The sequence below is a fragment of the Triticum dicoccoides genome, chromosome 5B (assembly GCF_002162155.2).
Source record: "Triticum dicoccoides isolate Atlit2015 ecotype Zavitan chromosome 5B, WEW_v2.0, whole genome shotgun sequence".
NCBI lineage: Eukaryota > Viridiplantae > Streptophyta > Magnoliopsida > Poales > Poaceae > Triticum > Triticum dicoccoides.
In genome coordinates, this window is record NC_041389.1 from 41,796,893 (window position 1) to 41,813,180 (window position 16,288).

The 16,288-nt window shown below is 50.5% G+C and overlaps 1 pseudogene; it reads left to right on the forward strand.

The window, feature by feature from the left end:
- LOC119308999 overlaps positions 1–2,368 on the forward strand; it is a 3,856-nt pseudogene extending 1,488 nt beyond the window's left edge.
- Positions 2,369–16,288: the final 13,920 nt, after the last annotated feature.

Genomic DNA, 16,288 nt, shown 5'->3' on the forward strand with positions numbered 1-16,288 from the left:
GGAATCAATGACAAGGCTGCCGCCGGTCAGCCTTACCATTGATTCCTCACGGACGGCACTTCACGGGACGGCGCGCCGACGCCTCCCCTCCCTCGCACGCGTACACACGGGCGCAGCCCGGCTATAAAAGCCGGCGCCCTCCACTCGCCTGCGCCCACACCAGCCCCGCCCCTCGCCGCCGTCCAGCCCCTCCCTCTCCCTGCCTCTCCCGAGCGCCGCCGCCCAGCCCCTCACTCTACCTCTCCCGAGCCCGCCCAGCCCCGCCGTCGCCATGGCAGAACGCTTCCCCGGAGACGAGGCGGCGGCCAACGGCTTCGGCCGCCGTTCGCTCCGCGAACAGGAGTCCTGGCTCTTGTTCCAGGCGAACATCCCGGCGCTGCCGGACATGCGCGCCGGGCCGACGGGGTGGAGACTCAGCACCGGGGGAGTGCCCATTCCCCTGTTGCCCGACGCCGTGGCGAAGCCGAAGTACTTCGCCGAGGAGGTCGAGATTGTGCGCGCGTCCCTCACCGACGCCCAACTCTTCCTCCCCCAGTACGCCGCCGACAACCACGTGGCCTGGGCGGCGTATTTCGAGCGCCACCAGCAGCAGCGATTGGCGTCCACCAACGGTGCGCCGGTGGTCGGCGGCCGGCAGAACAGCGAGGGGCGCCACCTCTGGTGGGGCGTCCCCGGCCGCACACTCGAGGGCGTGCTCACGTACCTCGAGGGCGGCAACGACCCGCCGTTGGCGTACCCCCGGCACAGCACCGACGCGTCGGGCCATGGGCGCCAAGGAGGTTCGGGTCCTCCTCCTCCTCTTCCTCCTCCCGATCCTCATCGCACTCCTCCGGCACTCCGGCCCTGCTCGGCGTCAAGGCCGAGCCCGCGGCAGAGTCGCCGCTCGGCCAGCGCACTCGCAGCGCCGGCATCGTCATCAACTAGGGCGGCCGGCGCGCCTCCTCCTCGTCGGCTCCTCCGCGCTTTGTCAAGCCCAAGACGGAGCCGGGGTTGGCGCCGGTGAAGACGGAGCCGGGGCTGGCGCCGGTGAAGGCGGAGTTCGACGACGACGACGCAGCCCTAGAATGGGCGCGCCAGGACTCCATTGCGATGGAGAAGGCGCGCCGGGAGAAGGTAAAGGAGCGCTAGCGCGCCGCCCTGCGCCGCTTCGAGGAGCGCCGACGCGGCCGCGATGAAGACGGGGTCGTCGTCCTACGCGACATCGACGACGACGACGACGCGCCGCCGCCAGTCCGCCATGGCGACGTCGGGTCCAGCAGAGGCGCCCGCGTCAAGGAGGAGAAGGCCGACAACGACGATGGCAGCGACGACTTCAGCCCCTTTCTTTTTTACATTAGGTTAATGTAATGAAAATGCGCGAATTTCGCCGAAATTTGCCATGTTTAGCCGAAATTTAACTACTTTTTATCATAACTTCGCCGAACGGCCCTTTTTTTAATACGCGCCTGGGGGCGGCCCCTGCGTGCCGACGGCTGAGGACCGACTCGCCCCGAGGACCATTTTTTGCGCCGGCTCACCCCCAGGCGGTGCTTTTAGACACCCCCTGGGGGCCAACGGCTGGAGATACCCTAAGGCCGATGTTGCCGAACGGGACCTCAACGCCGCCGAGCTAACAACTCACGCATAAGCCGGTTTTCATAACCAGGATTGTGGATCAATCAATCTTGCTCCCGAACAGCTAGCTTTGTAAAATACACACAGCGACGAAGGTGAAGTCACATGCCGCCGCACTTGCCTCGCCACGCTCACTGCCACTGACGTCCCAGCTGACACGAGGCTGGCATGCCTTGCAGCTCCTCAACCTCTCTGGCAAGCTCAGGCAAGTTGGGGCCGCGGTCACCCGCGGCATCGTGCGCGCGCTCCTGGCGCCCTCTCTACTGCAGCGGACGGAGACGATAGCGAAGGCAGCGCTGGGCGTCCTGGCCGACGTGGCGTCGGCGAGCGCCGCGGGAAGGTGGGAGATGGCAGAGGATGAGGAAGCGCCCAGGGCGCTGGTGGAGGCCATGGCATGGCACGAGAGGGTGGGGTGCCAGGAGCACGCGACGTACCTGGTCATGGCTCTCGTGCACGGAGGCGGCGGCCGCGCGCTGCGGTGGAGGACGCGTCAGCTCGGTGCCGTGCAGGTGCTCCACGAGGTGTGTTGCTGCTCGGCAGCCCCCTCGTGCACAGCAGGGCGGCCAAGATCATGCAATGGTTCAAGGACGAAGGGGAAGGATGGGATCAAGGCGCACTCCTGCCCTCGCATGAAAGCCGCGCCATCGACGACATGCCATGGCAACGACGGCGGCAGAGAACGAAGGCTTGCCGGAGCGCCGACAGGATAGTGAAGCAGAGCCTGAACATGAACATGAGGTCCATCATGTGGTGAGCTACTGTCACATCCCTAGTTCTGGCCTGACCTATGCTTGCTTCCATGTGTGCATCATGTTTAAATTCAAATGAAATTTGAATTGAGGAATTTTCAAAAGCCTCAGGAAACCTCTAAAAATAACCAACATTTAAATCTTCTCAAATGAGTCCAAGAAAATGTTCCTGTTATTCCATGGAAATATTGGTAAGAGGTAAAATTTAAACCAATATTTTTGGAGTCACAGAGATAATTATTTTGGCCATTTGAATTAATCCAATAACTATTTGCTTTGAATTTATATTTAATATATATTAAATATGACTCCAATAATTCTGGAAGTTTGTGAGTGGCTTTGTATATATTTTAGCAAGCCACATAAAAATCTACAGAATTTATTTAAATGATTTAGTTGCTAAACTAAATCAAAACAAACTACAGAAAATAGAAAACAAAATTAAATAGAAATATAAGAGGGAGAGAGAAAACTTACCTGGCGCTCACCTCTCAGCCCACCTGGCCCAGCTCCTCCAGCGGCCCAACCCACCGCCGCTTCTCCCCCTGTCGTCTTCCTCCCCCCTCGCCCCGAAGCTGCTCGGTGGCGCGCGCGGCCACGCGCCCCGGCCACCTCCTCCCTCCCAGCCTGCCTAGCTCGTCCTCGACGCCCCGGTGATGCCACGCACTCCCCTCGACCCCCTCTCACTTCTCCCTCGCTCTCTGGACCTCCCCCCCTCCTCTGCTTCCTCTCTCTCTCACTCGCCCGAACGGAGCCGCCGCCACCGACGAGCTCCCTCGCGGCCACCGCCACCCCCTAGCCTCGCCGATGCGCTCAAAGGCTCCGCCTCGACCCCCTCTTCCTCCCCACCGATCCACGGCCCTCCAGTAGCCCTGCATCGCCGCCCACGCCGTCTTCCCCATCGCCGGCCGCCGAGGATCTTCACCGCCGATTCGCCGTCGTCTCCGCCTCCCCGAGCTCGTCATCTACCTCATCCGAACCACCGTGAGCTCCTGTACGTTTTGCCCCTAACCCCGTGGCTTGCCGCTCGCCGTAGGCATCGCCCCTGGATGCCCGTAGCACGCCGCCGCCCGAACTCGTCGTCGACGTAGCTCCGGTGACCATTTGGTCACCCCGGCGAGCCTAACGCGTTCGCAGCGTTCCATAGAGCATTCCTAGCGCAAGCCCCCTCCCGTTTGCATGCCGCAGCAGCTAACCCGTGGCCACCCGAACTCCGGCCGCCGCCTTGGAGCTCCCCGTCGTCAGCTCCGGCCTCCCCACGACCCAGCAACCGCACCGTTCGACGCGCGGGAGCAAGGGCTCTCCAACGAGCCCAAGCACGGCCTCGCCCGTGCCCTGTGGTGTGTTTCCGACGAGCGCCACCGTCCCGGACCTCGCCGGCGTCGAGACGCCGGCGGGATTGACCCTACTGAGCAGGGGTTTGACCTCCCCTGGGTCCATGACAGGTGGACCCCGCCATCAGGTGATTAGCTTAATGCTAATCACCACCTAATCTAACCCCCTGACACTAACATGTGGGCCCTAGTGCCCCTAATCTTTAATTAAACTAAACTAACCCCCCTGTCTAACCTGTGTCACTGACGTGTGGACCCCACACGTCAGGTTTGACCCGAGCCAGCCCAGTTGACTCTGCTGACGTCACAGTGACGTGGTGCTGACGCCATAATTCATTTCTGGATTTATTATTATTCAGGAATTTCAGAAAATGCCTAAAACTTCTAAAATTCATAGAAATTCAATCGTAACTCCAAATTAAATAATTTATATATGAAAAATTATCAGAAAAATTCAAGGAATCCATCTGTACCATTTTCATGCATGTTAGAACAACTTATAGCTGCTGTTTAGCACAAATCAATTCAATGTCATTTGAATAATCACATATGGAGTTTGAATTTGAATCATGTATTCAAACCAACTTCATTTAAATCATAGCTAGGTGCATTAGCCCAAAACACATTCCTGTTGCCATGTCATAGCATGCATCATATTGTGCATTGCATTGATCGTGTTTCTTCTGTGTTTGCCGGTGTTGTTCCCCCTCGATAGACGTTGTACCGACGATGTGATCGTTGACACTGATGAAGACTCAATGCTATCTTCAGAAGTGCCAGGAAAGCAAAACCCCCTTGTTCATTCCGATACAATCCTACTCTCTCGCTCCTGCTCTCTTTTACTGCATTAGGACAACAACGATTCATCTGTTACTTGCTGCGGTAGCTGAACCCCTTTATCCTTTGCATGACCTGTCATTGCCACAGTAAATAGATGAAACCCACTAGCATGAGTAGGAGTTGCTTGAGCCCTGTTGTGCCTACTCATTCATGCTTGTTTGTCATGCCTGCTACTGCTTAGAGTTGTGTCAGGTCTGATTCATCCGGGATGAATCAGAGGTGTGTGAACATGTCCTACAGTGTGTGAGCTAAGCGTGTGGACACGATTTGGTAAAGGTAGCGGTGAGAGGCCATGTAGGAGTACATGGTGGGTTGTCTCATTGAAGCCGTCCTTAGGAACTGAGTTCTGTGTTTGTGATCCATGATTCAGCTACTACCATGCATTGGGCCCTGAAATATGACCCCGCTCGACTTCTTATTCACCCTAGTCCTCTGTCCAGGAGTTGCAAGTAGTTTCTGGTGTTTGTAGCCTACTGGAGGCCGTGGACAGCGCTGACCGTAGGGGTGGGCTGTGATGCGGTAGGTACGTGGCACGGTGTACCGGATGCCCGTTTGGTATCTCGGGAACCCTGTTCACATTGTTTGGGGCTGTGAGCGAAACTTCGGCCGGATCTCCTCATGGATGGAACCTGAATAGGCGATACACCTGGACTAGAGACTTGAGTGTTTAGGTAGGTCGTGGTCTACACCCACGTCGGCTTTCGCTTGAAGTCTGCCGAGCACATGTCGTGTGCAGACGCTAAGTGGTGGAAACATGTATGAAGAAGTACACCCCTGCAGGGTTAACATCATCTATTCGAATAGCCGTGTCCGCGGTAAAGGACTTCTGGGTTGCTTATATCAGTTCATAGACAAGTGAAAGTGGATACTCTAAAATACGCAAGATAAGCGTGAGTGCTATGGATGGCGTTCTCGTAGGGAGACGAGAGCGGATCCATAGTGGTGTATTGATATGGTGAATATGTGGACTCGTGTGCGCCACCTCAAGAGTTACTTGTAGTCGTAGTTCAGGATAGCCACCGAGTCAAAGCTGGCTTGCTGCAGTTAAACCCCACCATCCCCTTTGTTGATAATGATGCATATGTAGTTAGTTCTGATGTAAGTCTTGCTGGGTACATTTGTACTCACGTTTGCCTATTTTATGTTTTTGCAGAGAGACTTCAGTCTCGCTAGTAGTTCCGCGTGGACTTCGACGTTTAGCTTGTTACCTCAGCTACGATCTTGTGCCCTCGGCAGGATCTGGTAGATAGTCAGGCTTCCAAGCCTTTTTCATTTATAGATGTCTGTACTCAGACATGATAGCTTCCGCTTGTGCTTTGATTTGTATGCTCTGAATGTTGGGTCATGAGACTCATGTTTGTAATATCTCGCTCCTCGGAGCCTAATGAATAAATACTTGTGTCGTAGAGTCGTGTTGTGATGCCATGTTGTGTTTGCACATATCGAGCATAGTGTGTGTATGTTGTTGAAATGCTTGGTATGTGTGGGATCTGACTATCTAGTTGTTTATCTTTAGTAGCCTCTCTTACCGGGAAATGTCTCCTAGTGTTTCCACCGAGCCATGGTAGCTTGCTACTGCTCCGGAACACTTAGGCTGGCCGGCATGTGTCCTTCTTCGTTCCTGTGTCTGTCCCTTCGGGGAAATGTCACGCGATGAATACCGGAGTCCTGTTAGCCCGCTACAGCCCGGTTCACCGGAGTCCTGCTAGCCCAGTGCTACAGCCTGGATTCACTCACTGATGACCGACACGTTCGATGCTGGGTCATGGATGCCTGTCCCTGTAAGTCTGTGCCACTTTGGGTTTACGACTAGCCATGTCAGCCCGGGCTCCTTATCATATGGATGCTAGCGACACTGTCATATACGTGTGCCAAAAGGCGCAAACGGTCCCGGGCAAAGGTAAGGCGACACCCGTGGGAATACCGTGCGTGAGGCCGCAAAGTGATATGAGGTGTTACATGCTAGATCGATGTGGCATTTAGTCGGGGTCCTGACAGCGTTGGTATCAGAGCTTGACTGCCTGTAGGATTACTAAGCCAAACTAGTCGAAGTTGAGTCTAGAAATTCTTTAGTTATATAAGGGAATTGATTGTGGGATGGAACGTAAGGCTCTTTTTACTCCTTATACCTCATGGCCTTCTGATCTGAGTCATCATCTCCTCTTCTACGGGGATTAAGAACTAGACTTTATCTTCTTTCTATCAGGATCACGTGTTACTAATCCGTAGACTTATAAGATTGTTGGACTTAAGCCTCTGTTCAGTTTCTAGTACTTCCGTGTGTTAATTGTTGATCTCGAAACCTTGATATTGTGCTTCTGAGTGGTTATGCCACCATTTTTGTGAATGTCTCAAATCTTTTCTGAGCATTTACAGCCGTTATGCTGTCCGAGTCATTCCAGGTTTCTAAACAGTCTGATGCATTTGCAAAATCCTTTCCCTCTGGTTTCGATGTTCCTTTATGCCAGCTCAATCACACTAATTGTTGAGTTGAGGTATTCTATTGCCTTGACATTTATGTTGGAGTTATTATTATGCCCCTAGGTGTTTTAGGGGATCACCTAGTAATCTAGCAACGTTTTGTGTTCCCAGTGTGAAGATTCTGGCCATCATTCTTGAAAGCATTTCGTGATGCTACTTAGTAGTAGGTATTCTATTCCTGGGTTTTGAACCCGAGATTCACTCTTCTTACTTCATGTTGATAGTGTTTGCTAGTTCCTTTAGGATATTAGTAACTTTGCGATAGTCCTCGAGGTCCATGGTATATCCTTCTTCCAAATACCATGAACCACTTACGGCAGAAGTTTGTTGGATCAAAAGATCACAACAGGAGTGCTCTCGATGGGTTCTCCATGCTATATTGTGACTCTGCCAGCTCAACCTTTCTGCATGGGTTATCCGGAAGAATTATGTTGAACTTGGTTCAACATACTAATCTATGCATCCACAACTCAGAAAGTTATATGTTCCTTTGAGTTGTCCCTCTTTAGTTGTCTACTGACCTTCGTCTATCAATTGATAGTCAAGAGTATGCGTGCGTTCATTCATCGATGCCTATTACTCTTGTGGTCCGTCAAGCCATTTTATTCGGAATGACTTGGAGAAACAAACTCCAGTACCTCATCCATATCTAGGATTGGGTCAAAGCAGTTGTATTCCGCAGATCAAAATGCCAATCCAGCTTTTGTTCTGCTCTACCTTGGAGTATTACCATCTTTATATCGGGATTGTTATAGGAATTGCACACCATCCTATGAATTCTTGGTACAGTGATACTTCTTGCCATCATTGTTCATTCCTCGGTTCCTGTGTTATTGTAACCGGAATGCCGACAAGTGAATCGTGGTGTGTGAAATCAATACTGCTAGCAACTCCGTTGCTTGGTAGTTAAATGGACAACAACCTCATTCTTAGCGTGCTGATTATTGAATCATCCTTCTAAGACTGATTGTGCTACCTAGTCCCTATTTCTGGTGCACTCCTCGACCAATGAGTTAGGAATTATTTCAAGTCCTCACTCATTTGATCATGTCGTCTTGCCCTCAAAAGCAAGATTGTTCTCGAGCTTAGTAACATACCGGTGGTTCGTGACTTTCCAAATATCTTCTTGGAAGTGTTACCGGGTTGTTCCTGACTGTTATGTTGAGCTCGTGATCAAGTTGGTTTCTTGTGAACCACCTTCTCTCCAAGAATCGGTGTTAGATATCCCTGAGCTAGTTGGTTAAGCTAGACAACAACTTGGAGAGTTGGAAGATAGAAGCTTGTCCGATATAGTTCATTATAAGGATGTCTTGTATGTGTGTTGAAGAAAGATGATATCCTCATCGATTGGTCCCTGTGATCAGTTGCTGGACCTATTGTCTTATCAATCCTTTGATTTGAGTGTGGGCTATCGTCAAATCAAATCAGTACCAACGATGCTCGTAATGTTGTCTTACTCGTGGTTGATCCCTCGAGCATACACCCTTACATCTTTGGGTCTGACCAATACTATCACCTTGTTCACATAGTTATGGAATTCCATCTCCATGGGAAGCTGGATGAATTGTTGTTGAGCCCATCGACAACCTCCTTGTCTTCTCCATAATTTTGCTGAACATTAAGCTAGTGTTGGAAACTTTTGAAAGCATTTTCTTCATGCTAGCTCATGAAGTACTTGTTTGATGAAAGGAGTGACTTCCTCTTATACACGTGCATTTGGTGAAAGTTGCCGCCGTGAATTTGAGAAAGTTAGTTTTGCTTCCTCTGGAATCATCCCAAATCAGTCATGCATACGTGCGAAGTATTCTGTGGTTCAGAGACTTGCAACCTCCATTCTATATGTGTTCCGTAGCACCCCAAGCCACTGACTGATTTGTTCAAGAAAAGGAGTTAAGTGTTAATCCATGGTAATGCACAAGACTCTGATATCCCCGATGATGGTTCCCTACCAGAACTCGGTAGTGTTTTATTGTAAGACTACCATGTGATCATGTTTGTCTGGGACAGGGTGTTCACATGTTTGTAGCAGAACCAGCTCATGTTTTGGAGCTTACTATCGTAGTTCATTCCCCGAGAATCTCGCAACATCATCTCGTCGATTTGTGTTGCAAACTTTCGTTTTTCTTCCTAGACTCGATGAGTCTGGAATATCCTGACACCAACCAGATCTGAATCTCAGGCAGATGTGATGGTTGGAACATTTCCCAAGAGCTATAATATTGGTCTCGCGATAACCGGTAAAGTGGATGTCGTGGCTAACACACCCCGCCGGAAGACCTATTGTTGTAGTATCTTGATTGAAGAAATTGGCCACCTCCCCATAAGGACTTCGTAGGATTTACTCCCTAGTCGTTCCTTGTGGATTTTTGTGTTCCCGAAGTCCGACCTTTTACTTGATGTTCTAGATACCAAACCATTTCAATGAATGGGATACGCTAGCACATCAAGAGAACATTAGAAGTGGAGTGCTAAATGTCTCTCGGTCGATCATCCAGATTTTGTTTTCCTTGGCCTCGCTAAGGTGAAATCTGAGAAGGTGTTATTTTCCTTTGCATCTGCATCATCCATCATTAGCCATCATGGTAGTATGTTGTGTTGCCAGGATCCCTGACACGGATATTGGTAAAACCTTGATGAATATGGAAATGCTCAAGTTCTTGAGAGCACGCACAAGCGCTAGGTATTATCGCCGGCACTAACCGGGATTGCTCCTAGTCTCTTCGGTTATGCTATAACCACTCCAACAGTAAATTCACTCTCTATTGTTGGGTTCTTCCCCAGTTACCAGAACCATTCCCAGCATTTGCATTTTGTTTCCAGCCTGCACCGCCAATGTGCCATTCTACCACGGGTCTCTTCCATTTCCGGTGGTAAGCAAATTCATCCATTACGTTGTCTTCAACAAGGTAATCCACATCATCCAAGTCCGAGTATGCCATTCTACCGAACCCCTCTAAACGATCGCTCGAGAATTGCCTTAGGTTGGTTTAAAGAGTTTCAATAATCTCTGAATCAAAGGTAATTCTTTTTACCACTTAAGGGGATATTTCTACGAGCCACCTTCCCTAAGGTGCATCGTTGTGGTATCATGGCAACTCAACTCCTCGCTACGTTGACAATCATTTACCACCTTCTTAAGCGTGAAATTGTTGTCTACCTAGTGAACCTTCGTCATCTGCTTCACTCCATTCCTATGGATGTGTGCTTCGTCTCTCAGCTCGAGAGATGTTGCTATGTCTCATCCCATGAGTTAATCCTGAGTTGTTCGACCTTCGAGAAGATTGATCCTTCTAGAGTTCCCTTCTCCTCTCGTTGTCATGTTGGTTGGAGTTCTCGGAACAAAACATCAAGATAATGATGGTGAACAAATCAACGTTCATTTGAAGTGCAACTGGATCGTGAAGATTATACTAGTTTGCGTTTCCCCTTCGTCTTACCCTACACTTGAATCTCGGGTCGAGATTTTTGTTTAGTGGGGGTGAGTTGTCACATCCCTAGTTCTGGCCTGACCTATGCTTGCTTCCATGTGTGCATCATGTTTAAATTCAAATGAAATTTGAATTGAGGAATTTTCAAAAGCCTCAGGAAACCTCTAAAAATAACCAACATTTAAATCTTCTCAAATGAGTCCAAGAAAATGTTCCTGTTATTCCATGGAAATATTGGTAAGAGGTAAAATTTAAACCAATATTTTTGGAGTCATAGAGATAATTATTTTGGCCATTTGAATTAATCCAATAACTATTTGCTTTGGATTTATATTTAATATATATTAAATATGACTCCAATAATTCTGGAAGTTTGTGAGTGGCTTTGTATATATATTAGCAAGCCACATAAAAATCTACATAATTTATTTAAATGATTTAGTTGCTAAACTAAATCAAAACAAACTACAAAAAATAGAAAACAGAATTAAATAGAAATAAAAGAGGGAGAGAGAAAACTTACCTGGCGCTCACCTCTCAGTCCACCTGGCCCAGCTCCTCCAGCGGCCCAGCCCACCGCCGCTTCTCCCCCTGTCGTCTTCCTCCCCCCTCGCCCCGAAGCTGCTCGGTGGCGCGCGCGGCCACGCGCCCCGGCCACCTCCTCCCTCCCAGCCTGCCTGGCTCGTCCTCGACGCCCCGGTGATGCCACGCACTCCCCTCGACCCCCTCTCACTTCTCCCTCGCTCTCTGGACCTCCCCCCCTCCTCTGCTTCCTCTCTCTCTCACTCGCCCGAACGGAGCCGCCGCCACCGACGAGCTCCCTCGCGGCCACCGCCACCCCCTAGCCTCGCCGATGCGCTCAAAGGCTCCGCCTCGACCCCCTCTTCCTCCCCATCGATCCACGGCCCTCCGGTAGCCCTGCATCGCCGCCCACGCCGTCTCCCCCATCGCCGGCCGCCGAGGATCTTCACCGCCGATTCGCCGTCGTCTCCGCCTCCCCGAGCTCGTCATCTACCTCATCCGAACCACCGTGAGCTCCTGTACGTTTTGCCCCTATCCCCGTGGCTTGCCGCTCGCCGTAGGCATCGCCCCTGGATGCCCGTAGCACGCCGCCGCCCGAGCTCGTCGTCGACGTAGCTCCGGTGACCATTTGGTCACCCCGGCGAGCCTAACGCGTTCGCAGCGTTCCGTAGAGCATTCCTAGCGCAAGCCCCCTCCCGTTTGCATGCCGCAGCAGCTAACCCGTGGCCACCCGAACTCCGGCCGCCGCCTTGGAGCTCCCCGTCGTCAGCTCCGGCCTCCCCACGACCCAGCAACCGCACCGTTCGACGCGCGGGAGCAAGGGCTCTCCAACGAGCCCAAGCACGGCCTCGCCCGTGCCCTGTGGTGTGTTTCCGACGGCCGCCACCGTCCCGGACCTCGCCGGCGTCGAGACGCCGGCGGGATTGACCCTACTGACCAGGGGTTTGACCTCCCCTGGGTCCATGACAGGTGGACCCCGCCATCAGGTGATTAGCTTAATGCTAATCACCACCTAATCTAACCCCCTGACACTGACATGTGGGCCCTAGTGCCCCTAATCTTTAATTAAACTAAACTAACCCCCCTGTCTAACCTGTGTCACTGACGTGTGGACCCCACACGTCAGGTTTGACCCGAGCCAGCCCAGTTGACTCTGCTGACGTCACAGTGACGTGGTGCTGACGCCATAATTCATTTCTGGATTTATTATTATTCAGGAATTTCAGAAAATGCCTAAAACTTCTAAAATTCATAGAAATTCAATCGTAACTCCAAATTAAATAATTTATATATGAAAAATTATCAGAAAAATTCAAGGAATCCATCTGTACCATTTTCATGCATGTTAGAACAACTTATAGCTGCTGTTTAGCACAAATCAATTAAATGTCATTTGAATAATCACATATGGAGTTTGAATTTGAATCATGTATTCAAACCAACTTCATTTAAATCATAGCTAGGTGCATTAGCCCAAAACACATTCCTGTTGCCATGTCATAGCATGCATCATATTGTGCATTGCATTGATCGTGTTTCTTCTGTGTTTGCCGGTGTTGTTCCCCCTCGATAGACGTTGTACCGACGATGTGATCGTTGACACTGATGAAGACTCAATGCTATCTTCAGAAGTGCCAGGAAAGCAAAACCCCCTTGTTCATTCCGATACAATCCTACTCTCTCGCTCCTGCTCTCTTTTACTGCATTAGGACAACAACGATTCATCTGTTACTTGCTACGGTAGCTGAACCCCTTTATCCTTTGCATGACCTGTCATTGCCACAGTAAATAGATGAAACCCACTAGCATGAGTAGGAGTTGCTTGAGCCCTGTTGTGCCTACTCATTCATGCTTGTTTGTCATGCCTGCTACTGCTTAGAGTTGTGTCAGGTCTGATTCATCCAGGATGAATCAGAGGTGTGTGAACATGTCCTACGGTGTGTGAGCTAAGCGTGTGAACACGATTTGGTAAAGGTAGCGGTGAGAGGCCATGTAGGAGTACATGGTGGGTTGTCTCATTGAAGCCGTCCTTAGGAACTGAGTTCTGTGTTTGTGATCCATGATTCAGCTACTACCATGCATTGGGCCCTGAAATATGACCCCGCTCGACTTCTTATTCACCCTAGTCCTCTGTCCAGGAGTTGCAAGTAGTTTCTGGTGTTTGTAGCCTACTGGAGGCCGTGGACAGCGCTGACCGTAGGGGTGGGCTGTGATGCGGTAGGTACGTGGCACGGTGTACCGGATGCCCGTTTGGTATCTCGGGAACCCTGTTCACATCGTTTGGGGCTGTGAGCGAAACTCCGGCCGGATCTCCTCATGGATGAAACCCGAATAGGCGATAAACCTGGACTAGAGACTTGAGTGTTTAGGTAGGTCGTGGTCTACACCCACGTCGGCTTTCGCTTGAAGTCTGCCGAGCACATGTCGTGTGCAGACGCTAAGTGGTGGAAACATGTATGAAGAAGTACACCCCTGCAGGGTTAACATCATCTATTCGAATAGCCGTGTCCGCGGTAAAGGACTTCTGGGTTGCTTATATCAGTTCATAGACAAGTGAAAGTGGATACTCTAAAATATGCAAGATAAGCGTGAGTGCTATGGATGGCGTTCTCGTAGGGAGACGAGAGCGGATCCATAGTGGTGTATTGATATGGTGAATATGTGGACTCGTGTGCGCCACCTCAAGAGTTACTTGTAGTCGTAGTTCAGGATAGCCACCGAGTCAAAGCTGGCTTGCTGCAGTTAAACCCCACCATCCCCTTTGTTGATAATGATGCATATGTAGTTAGTTCTGATGTAAGTCTTGCTGGGTACATTTGTACTCACGTTTGCCTATTTTATGTTTTTGCAGAGAGACTTCAGTCTCGCTAGTAGTTCCGCATGGACTTCGACGTTTAGCTTGTTACCTCAGCTACGATCTTGTGCCCTCGGCAGGATCTGGTAGATAGTCAGGCTTCCAAGCCTTTTTCATTTATAGATGTCTGTACTCAGACATGATAGTTTCCGCTTGTGCTTTGATTTGTATGCTCTGAATGTTGGGTCATGAGACTCATGTTTGTAATATCTCGCTCCTCGGAGCCTAATGAATAAATACTTGTGTCGTAGAGTCGTGTTGTGATGCCATGTTGTGTTTGCACATATCGAGCATATTGTGTGTATGTTGTTGAAATGCTTGGTATGTGTGGGATCTGACTATCTAGTTGTTTATCTTTAGTAGCCTCTCTTACCGGGAAATGTCTCCTAGTGTTTCCACCGAGCCATGGTAGCTTGCTACTGCTCCAGAACACTTAGGCTGGCCGGCATGTGTCCTTCTTCGTTCCTGTGTCTGTCCCTTCGGGGAAATGTCACGCCATGAATACCGGAGTCCTGTTAGCCCGCTACAGCCCGGTTCACCGGAGTCCTGTTAGCCCAGTGCTACAGCCTGGATTCACTCGCTGATGACCGACACGTTCGATGCTGGGTCATGGATGCCTGTCCCTGTAAGTCTGTGCCACTTTGAATTTACGACTAGCCATGTCAGCCCGGGCTTATTTATCATATGGATGCTAGCGACACTGTCATATACGTGTGCCAAAAGACGCAAACGGTCCCGGGCAAAGGTAAGGCGACACCCGTGGGAATACCGTGCGTGAGGCCGCAAAGTGATATGAGGTGTTATATGCTAGATCGATGTGGCATTGAGTCGGGGTCCTGACAGCTACGGCGTCTCCGTGGACATGACCAACACTAAGCAGCTCCTGGTACGCCATGGATGCAGCGAGGCCGTGAGTTTCACACATATGCTGATGGTTGTGGGCTATGGCTATATAATGCAAGCAGCGAGAGGAAACACGTATATATAGGATTCCTGAATGCCCCATATCACGGACTAAAAGGCGGCGATAAACAACCGGAAACATTAACAGAGGCAGCATCCAGAAAATACGTAAAGCGGCACCGCTCGGTAGATTCCACACAATGCATACGTGCCAATCCCTCAAACGAAGTCCATCCAATCCACAACGTGCCAACCTCTTAGTGCCAACGCAAACGAAAAGAAAACGGCCACTACCTTTGACCAGACCACATGCAGATCAATTTCTTTAACCAGGCCACATGCACACATGACAACGCCATGCATGCAAGGATCGGTTCAAACAGAAACCCCCAAAATCGAAGGACGTAGTCAAATTAGAGTTTCCATGCAGCCCACATGGGACATATGGAATGTCTCCAATCAGGGCCTAAATCGATGCGTCCACTCGAGCCGTACCCTGCCATTTACCCCAGTATTATCATGTCGTCATCTGATTGGCCAGTTTTTCACTGATAGAAAAAAGTTAAAAATACCAGGTAAAAGAAACCTAGTCAGGTTTAGTATATGTGTAATTAAGAAAAGTGTAGAGAGAGAGGAATTAAGAAAAGTGTAGAGAGAGAGAGAGGGAGGGGATGCCTTGAAAACTTGCGTTGTTGGATCACACATGATGCCTCATCATTTTTGTCTTGGGAAAACTTGTGAGGTTGGATCAGCCACTTTATACTCTAGTGAAGGCATGTCATCATCGTCACCAATCTATTTTGTCTAGCAAGGATCAAGCTGAATTTTTTAGATCTTTGAAGCCCCATCTTCCATTCTAGCATGTGTGTGTGTGTTGAGCTCATGCACGCATTTCTTTTTTTACATGCAACCGCAAAGAACTAAATTGTGTGTGCAGCTGAGGCTCGACACGTGGTGGGTGTTGGGGCGGCGGGCCCACGCGGCGTCGCTTTGCTTCGCTGTGCCTCGGCCCCCTCTTTAAAAAGCTCCAATACGACCCTCTCCAGCACGTCGCTCGCATCTCCCATCTCCGACCAGCGACGGTGAGTCCCTCCCCTCCCCCTTGTTCCAACGTTGGAACTGGCTAGCTAACTTTGTCTCTCATCGGATCTAGCCACTCCTCCGTCTCCATCCAACGTTGGAACTGGCTAGCTAGCCTGTGTGCTTTATTTTCTCGCTGAAATCTTTTTTTTCGTCTTCATCTTCTTCTTTCCCGTTGAAATGAATCAAGATGGGACTGAAAATTGAACTGATAGTGTGCTCTTGTCCTACCTAGCAAAAAAGGGCTGGATCCACCATGGACGCCGACTGCAAGACGACTCCTCTGCTGCCTGTGACTGAGTGTGACCGCGGCCAAGAAGGCGACGGCCTCTCGCCCGCCTCCGTTCCCGGATGCTGTCCGGCTGGTCTGCATCTGGGCGCTCTCCACCGCCTGCTTCTTCCTCGTCTCCCTCGCAATCTCCTGCGCAGTCGCCTACGCACTCGACCAGGTAACAACTCCGACCCGTCTACGGACGTACTTTC